Source organism: Paroedura picta, chromosome 5 (assembly GCF_049243985.1).
Source record: "Paroedura picta isolate Pp20150507F chromosome 5, Ppicta_v3.0, whole genome shotgun sequence".
Taxonomy (NCBI): domain Eukaryota; kingdom Metazoa; phylum Chordata; class Lepidosauria; order Squamata; family Gekkonidae; genus Paroedura; species Paroedura picta.
Genome location: NC_135373.1, coordinates 98,586,775 through 98,593,417, shown reverse-complemented (window position 1 = coordinate 98,593,417; position 6,643 = coordinate 98,586,775). Strand labels below are relative to the sequence as shown.

Below are 6,643 nucleotides of genomic sequence, written 5' to 3'. Positions count from 1 at the left end.
CCGCTGTGGAGCTTCGGAAGGGGGGCTCGGGGAGACATCCCGCCTGGAGGGAGCGCTCGGCCGGGGGGCGGGAGCGGGAAAGAGACTTCACCACCCGCCCGATGGACGAGGCGGCCGCGCTTGGGGCCCCAGTGGAGACTAGCGCGGCCTCTGAATGGCTGCCTGGCCGCAGAAGTGGCTGCAGTGGCGGCGACGCCTGGAAGCGCGGGATTCCAGTCAGGGCTCCCTGCGAGACCCAGCAAGATCGCCAGGCTGCCGAGGGCCAAAGCGCCCTTCCTCAACGCGGCCATTGGTTTGGGGGTTTGCTGCCAAGCGGCGCAAAGTGTACAATGTGGCTTTTGTTTCTGGGTTCTGCTGCTGTCCAATGCGGCTCTCTCGCTTTGGGCAAAAACGCTTGAAGAGTGACCGCCATCTTTCACGGGAACCGCTGGAGGAAAGGCCCGTTGATTGAAAGCCAAGCCTCGGCAAGCCCGCCGCCGTCTCAGGCGCCACTGGGCTCAGACCCTTCCACCACAGTGACGATGCCTGCCGCCAGTCGCATCCTCCTGTACTGCTGCCAGTGTGCAGGTGGAGGCAGTGTTGGCGCCAATGAGCAGCCAATGAGTCTGGCAGCCCAGCACGGTCCCCTCAGCTTGGCTTGCTCCACAACCATTCCCAGTCCAGCCCTGGTGCAAGGGGGTTCGATTTCCCCAATGGACTTTAGCTAACCAATGAGCCTGAGAAGGATTGTGATTACTAAGCCACTTTTTAGCCAAGTCATCCTTCACTGTCCCAGGTGTGCTTATACTCCAGGAATGCCAGCTCCTGTCCTGTCCAGATAGAAATCTGGACAGTAACAATGGTGGTGGAAAGTGCCATGAACTCAAGTAGTTGTGAATTTCCTGTGTTCTGCAGAGGGTCGACTAAATGACCTTGGAGGTCCCTCTCAAATGCTAACCGAGGCCAAAGATCAAGTTAGCCTGGACCATCCAAGTTAGGATGTTAACATTGCATGCCCAATTTTCCATTACCCATTCTGAACAGATGGTTTTTCCATAACATATAGATAACCATAACATTAACACTATTAACACTGATAATTGTAACAATGGTTTACAGGGAACAGGAAATAGATACAGATAACATGAGGTGACATATGTGACAACAGCAATAACACTACAACAACAAGGCACCTCTCTTTGCTTTGTCCCTTCCTAGTGGTCTCTAGGAAGATGGGTGTGTTGTGTGTGTGTGTGTGAGTGAGAGATGCAGTAGGGGCTATCGACGTGGATGAATTTGGCTTGTCTGAAAGAATGGCTGGCTTCATGCACAAGATTTTCAAAAAAAAACCATCAGAATTTGAGTTCGGTAGCATTTTTAAAGACCAACCATGTTTTCAAACTTTCATGAGTCAAACATTCACTATCAGATACTAATAAAAATGAAGATACATCAGTTTTTACATCCTAGTCAGAAAGTGGGAGGGCTGTTATAAAGAAAACAGTCATACCACATGAAAAAAAATACTTTTAATAAGTAAACACAAACCCTAAGAAACACAATTAACTAGGAACAATCAGAAGATATTTACCAAGAGACAGAACACTAAACAAAATATCTGAAGGATATACTAGCTAAGCCTTATTTTAAAAGACCACTGCATTCTTCACCTTAGAAAGAGCACAAGAAAAGAGACGCTTGACAAAGAGGGCCTCTGAGTCCTGGCACAGCCTATAGGCCTTGAACACAAGAGTTCCTTTCTTGGTTCCAAGACAGGCTGACTGTTTTTAACTCTCTTCCCTCAGCTTGGGAGTGCCTTCAAGGAACCAATCTAGTGTGGGGGATGGGGATAGGCTGAAAGTGCCCACCTACCGGTGCAGGCCAATCACCCCAAATTCTCATAATACTGATTTTTAGGTTTTAGGATGGAATATTAAAATCAGCCCATCCTGGTCCTCATTAACAACTTGACTAAATAGTGAGATTTTGTAACAGACTCCCTCCCATTTCCAGCCTATCTGTCACTGTATACTTATAGACTGCATTCTTCCTGGATGTACTTTTAGGATTTTCATTGTCTTGCTCACAAATAAAGGATTTCGAATAATTTTAGCAGGAAATAGTTAATGGTTAAAGTCTTTCTTAGGAGGGGATACAGCATAGCTGAGTGTGATTTTGTCAGAGCTTGGAAGGTAAGCAGGGTCGGAGACACATAAAGAAGACTCTGCAGAGGAAGGCACTCAAATCACCTCTGCTTTTCACTTGACCTTGAAAGCCAGGAATTGTGTTAAATTAATAGCAACTTGATGGCACTTATGTATGTAGGGTCTTTCTTTTCCCTTCCTTTCTTTCCTTCTTCTGCACCAAGAGGACTGTGTGGATTCTATGAGCCAGATTTTTAGCAAGTCATACAACTGTACATTAAGCAATACATGTCTTTTTAGAAACTTTATCCTGGCCTCCTTCCCAATTCATCTTACATGAATTTACAGGACAGTCAGAATGACTAGGAACCGTTGGTAGAAAATAGTGAGCTAAACAGGGGATTTCCATCTTGACCCTGTCAGACCCCTGTCAGAATGGGGACAGATTCTGCAGAAATTAGATGCACAAAGTGCCACCCTTCAGTAATTAATCTAGAGCTGGGGATAATGTGGGAAAATAATCAGTTCATGCTGACTAACTTGGTAGATATCGTAAGGTAGATATGACAGATCATTTTATCAAATAATGATATAATTGGTCTGTGTCTACAAACTGCATGACAAGATAGCATCAGTCTCTGTTCTGAGTGCTGAGATAAGCTGGCAGTCAACAAGCACCTTTGGGTGTAAATATTGTGGATCAAATAGAACATTTTTGACAAATTCTACCTTTGCTCAGACATTGCATTGACAAAAGTGTGGCTGCCTTTTTCAAAACAGCAAAATGTTGTGGCCTGTCTTGAAGGTGATTTACAAAATGGGCAGTGAGGCCAGTGAGCTGGTTGGAGATGAAACACTTTGGAGCGCAGTCTCTTTTTCTCTCTCCAGGGATCTATTGAGGCAGATTTGCTGTATTAAAAAACATCTGTTTGGTCCCATTTAAGCTCCTGTATTTGTAAATAAAGCAAAGATTTTAAAAGTCCTATGAGGCTACAGGGCTCTCTCCTCCTAAGGCAAGACAAAAATCAGTAGCAGTGGAGTTTCTCTTTGGAGAAGACAGTATTGTGTAGATTCCAGGAACTTTAATCACTTCATAAAATTGGGTTGAAATTTTGGGAGTTGTGGCCTCATGGCACCCTCTGCTAGCCTGATCTCATAAGATCCTGGAAGCCAAGCAGGGTTGGCCCTGGCCAGCATTTGAATGGGAGGCCTTCCAGAAATACTGGGGCTGTAATGCAGAGGCATGCAATGGCAAACCACCTCTGAATGTCTCTTGTCTTGAAAAGCATACTGGGTCTCTATAAGCCAGGTATGACTTGACGGCACTTTCAACCATCATCGCTGGGAAGAGCAGCACATTCTCTATACAAGTCTATGTAGCCCAAGAATATTTCTGTACAATATTTTTATAAGGAGAGTTGCTTCGAAGAAGGGCTTCTATCCAAAATACATTGGGTTGATTTCAAGAATTATTTCTTAATACCTATCATCCCCACCTGTTATCCAGTAAATCCATGGCCCAGCAAAAGAGAAGCTTCCAAGGCAACAATAAAATCAGAGTCCAGTAGCACCTTTAAGACCAACAAAGATTTATTCAGGGTGTGAGCTTTCAAGTGCAAGCACTCTTCGTCAGACCTCTGATTTTATTGTGCTACTTCAGACCAACACGGCTGCCCATTTGAATGCTTCCAAGGCAAGTGCAACATGCTATTAAAGTTAATGAATCAATCAAGTAAGTGTATTAAAATCATACAGAAAAAAAAATATAAATAGATGAATGGGAAATCTTATGCAAATACATGCAGCATGAAAAGTTTCCCCCCTCCCCCGCTTGTTCCTTTGGGTAAGGGCATTAAAGCAACATGATCTGTAATAAATGTATGGCCAGGTCAGGTATTCAAACACGCAGCAGCTGTTCAGTCTCCCTGGCCTTATGTTCCTGGGGCTCCTTTTCTTTCCACTCTGCACTAGAAAGCTCACAAGAACATAATGACTGTCCTGCTATTTTGCCTGAAGGATACACAGCTAGGGACACCCTGTCAGTTTCTTGTCATAGGAACTTTCACCACTGGAATAGAAAATAAGATTTTCCCTTGACCATCTTTGTCCCAGGCCTCAAAGATTGCTCCTTAATGAAGTTGTGTTCTGGCAGAGAACCACCAAACCCTCCCTGGTGATTCTGTTTGCATCTACTAATGAACCTCGTACAGCAGCTTCATGAGAGAATCCGGGTCCCTCTGCTTCTCGGTAACCTAGGAGAAAGAAGCACAAGCACCATTTTCTACCTTTATGCAGAGGATCAGACTTTACAGGATAGATGAGCAGGTGTTTTATTTCATGTTGTCACGCTGCAGATTGCATCTATTGTTCTCGGATGTGCAAGAGAAGACAGAATTTCAAAGGTGAGTTTTGGTCTACGTATTTGATATGCCTATTTGTGTATGACCAGGGATTAGGACACAGATAAAATTTATTGGGAGAATGGTGTAAGCCAGCTTTGGGCAGGGACAAAAGTCTGTGTGATAATGATGAAAATGGGATTTGGAACTTCAACAATAAAGTCGCATGGAAATTGCCTGGTCTCCTTTGCCCTATAGATAATTTGTCAGCATTTTGTCTTACTTGGGGACATCTGTTTACATTGGAGAAATCAGTTGTAAAATCCAAATGGTAAAGTTGAATGACACTCGGTACAGTTTTGTTATACTGCATTCTGTAATAGTTTAAGATGGTTTCTTTTTATGGACCCATTCTGGCAGAAATATCAAATGGGTGGGAAATTAGCTAAAAGCCTCGATGAAATGATTTCACCTGCTGCTTGTAAGTTAGAAGAATCAGGCAAGTTTCAAGAGAGTTGGCAAACTCAAAATTCATTCTATATCTTTAGGAACCATTCCCTTAAACCATTCTAACAGTATTGTCAAGTAGCCAATCATATTCCTGGTTAACCCTATAATATGAATACAGATTTTTCTTAAAACTGAAGAGCTCTGGAAAATATGGATAAACACAAGCAGTTTGGGATCACCAGTCATCTTATCTTCAGTCATATAGGCACTTTAATCGAGGGTGAGTCACATAACCTCGGAAATATCTGAAATAATCTGATATTTCTTCCAGATCCACCTCAAATTGATTTCAGAAAATCCTTAGTAATTATCATGTGGTTAAAACTATCTACCCTAAATTTAAATTCTCCTACATGGTCCCCCATCCTTTTGATTTTTCAATGAAAGTAGGAAATCCCAAACTGATCTTATATTTTGTCCCACTTTCCTCTAAGCTCGTTCTTGGTATCTAACTTTAATTTCCCCCTCCATAAGGAAAAATAAGTGGAAAGATAACGGCTGCTTCAAAGTCCCCTGGTGTGGGTCAGGGCTGAGTGGAGAGTTGAACCACCCTGCTCTAGTCTGAAGCTCGAAGCAACTGTACTGCACAGCCTTTCTTGGCAATTAGAACTATACAATATAGATTCTTCAAAGATATTGTCTTCTTTCTGTAGGCAAGGGAAAGTCATTTTATGGCAAAGCAGTTTGAAGTTCGTTTGCACCAGTTTCCATAGAAGAACTGTATTCTGGAATACTTCACTAAATGAATTATAAACGGTCAGTAAGACTTTATTTTTATGAGCTCTAACCACCCATGTCTCTTGGCTACATGCAGGGTAGCAATACTAGGATAAACGTGCATTTGTAACTCCATAGAACTAAACAGGTGGGTGGAAGACAGGTGGGTGGAGGAAAGAGTTAAACACCCACTCAACTTATTCACTGAAAATGAATTCCATTTCAAACTAGTTTGTGTTTTTAAAAGCAGCTGTCAGATTTTAAACATGTTGGTGTGTAACTGATGACAAAGTCTCAAGCTGCAGAATGAACCATATACAGCATGCTGTATTTCCACCTAGTGGTGATAAGTCAGTGTAATAAATTAAGTGGGACAATCAATAGAGAGTATTACTCTATTAATCTTTCTGATTTACTTCCTTTATAAAGTTTTATTTATGTACTTTTATTAGGTTTAAAAGTAATATAACTGACTTTGCTTGGCTACTAGCTAGAACATACTCCAAAATTTTGGAAGTTAATTCCCACATGGGTAGAAAGTCCATTTTAAAAGTTACACGGCAGCTGCAAAGCTTCCTCTTTCTTTCGTTGCATGCACACAAAAAATTCTGAGCTTGAGTAAATGTACATTTGCACGGTATTTGCTTATGTTGCCCATAATGTATTCTCAATTGTACTAGGCACTAGTGTAGACTCCACTGATGGTAGTACTTGACACCTTGCAGCAGTGTACTTATTCTCCCTAAATTATGAGGAAGCAAAAATGGTTATGTAAGATCTCAAAGCTGACTATCATTAGTTAACATGTGTTAAGGTATGGTTTTGATCAGTAATTTCTCTGTCTTTGATCAGCAGTTGAGCCACTGACAGCTACTAACAGGGACAAAATAGTCTAAAAGGGACCAAAAAGGTGATTCTTTCCTAGTATAAATGAAAATGGCAATTCGTTACTAC

At 42.2% G+C, this 6,643-nt stretch overlaps 1 protein-coding gene across 1 annotated transcript in view; it reads left to right on the top strand.

The window, feature by feature from the left end:
* Positions 1–4,402: 4,402 nt before the first annotated feature.
* The window catches only part of XRCC6 (X-ray repair cross complementing 6), a 43,760-nt gene continuing 41,519 nt past the window's right edge, over positions 4,403–6,643 (top strand). The window contains exons 1-2 of the mRNA XM_077339362.1: positions 4,403–4,525; positions 5,626–5,728. The gene's annotated coding sequence lies outside the window, so the exon portion shown is untranslated. The remainder of the gene's footprint in view (positions 4,526–5,625; positions 5,729–6,643) is intronic.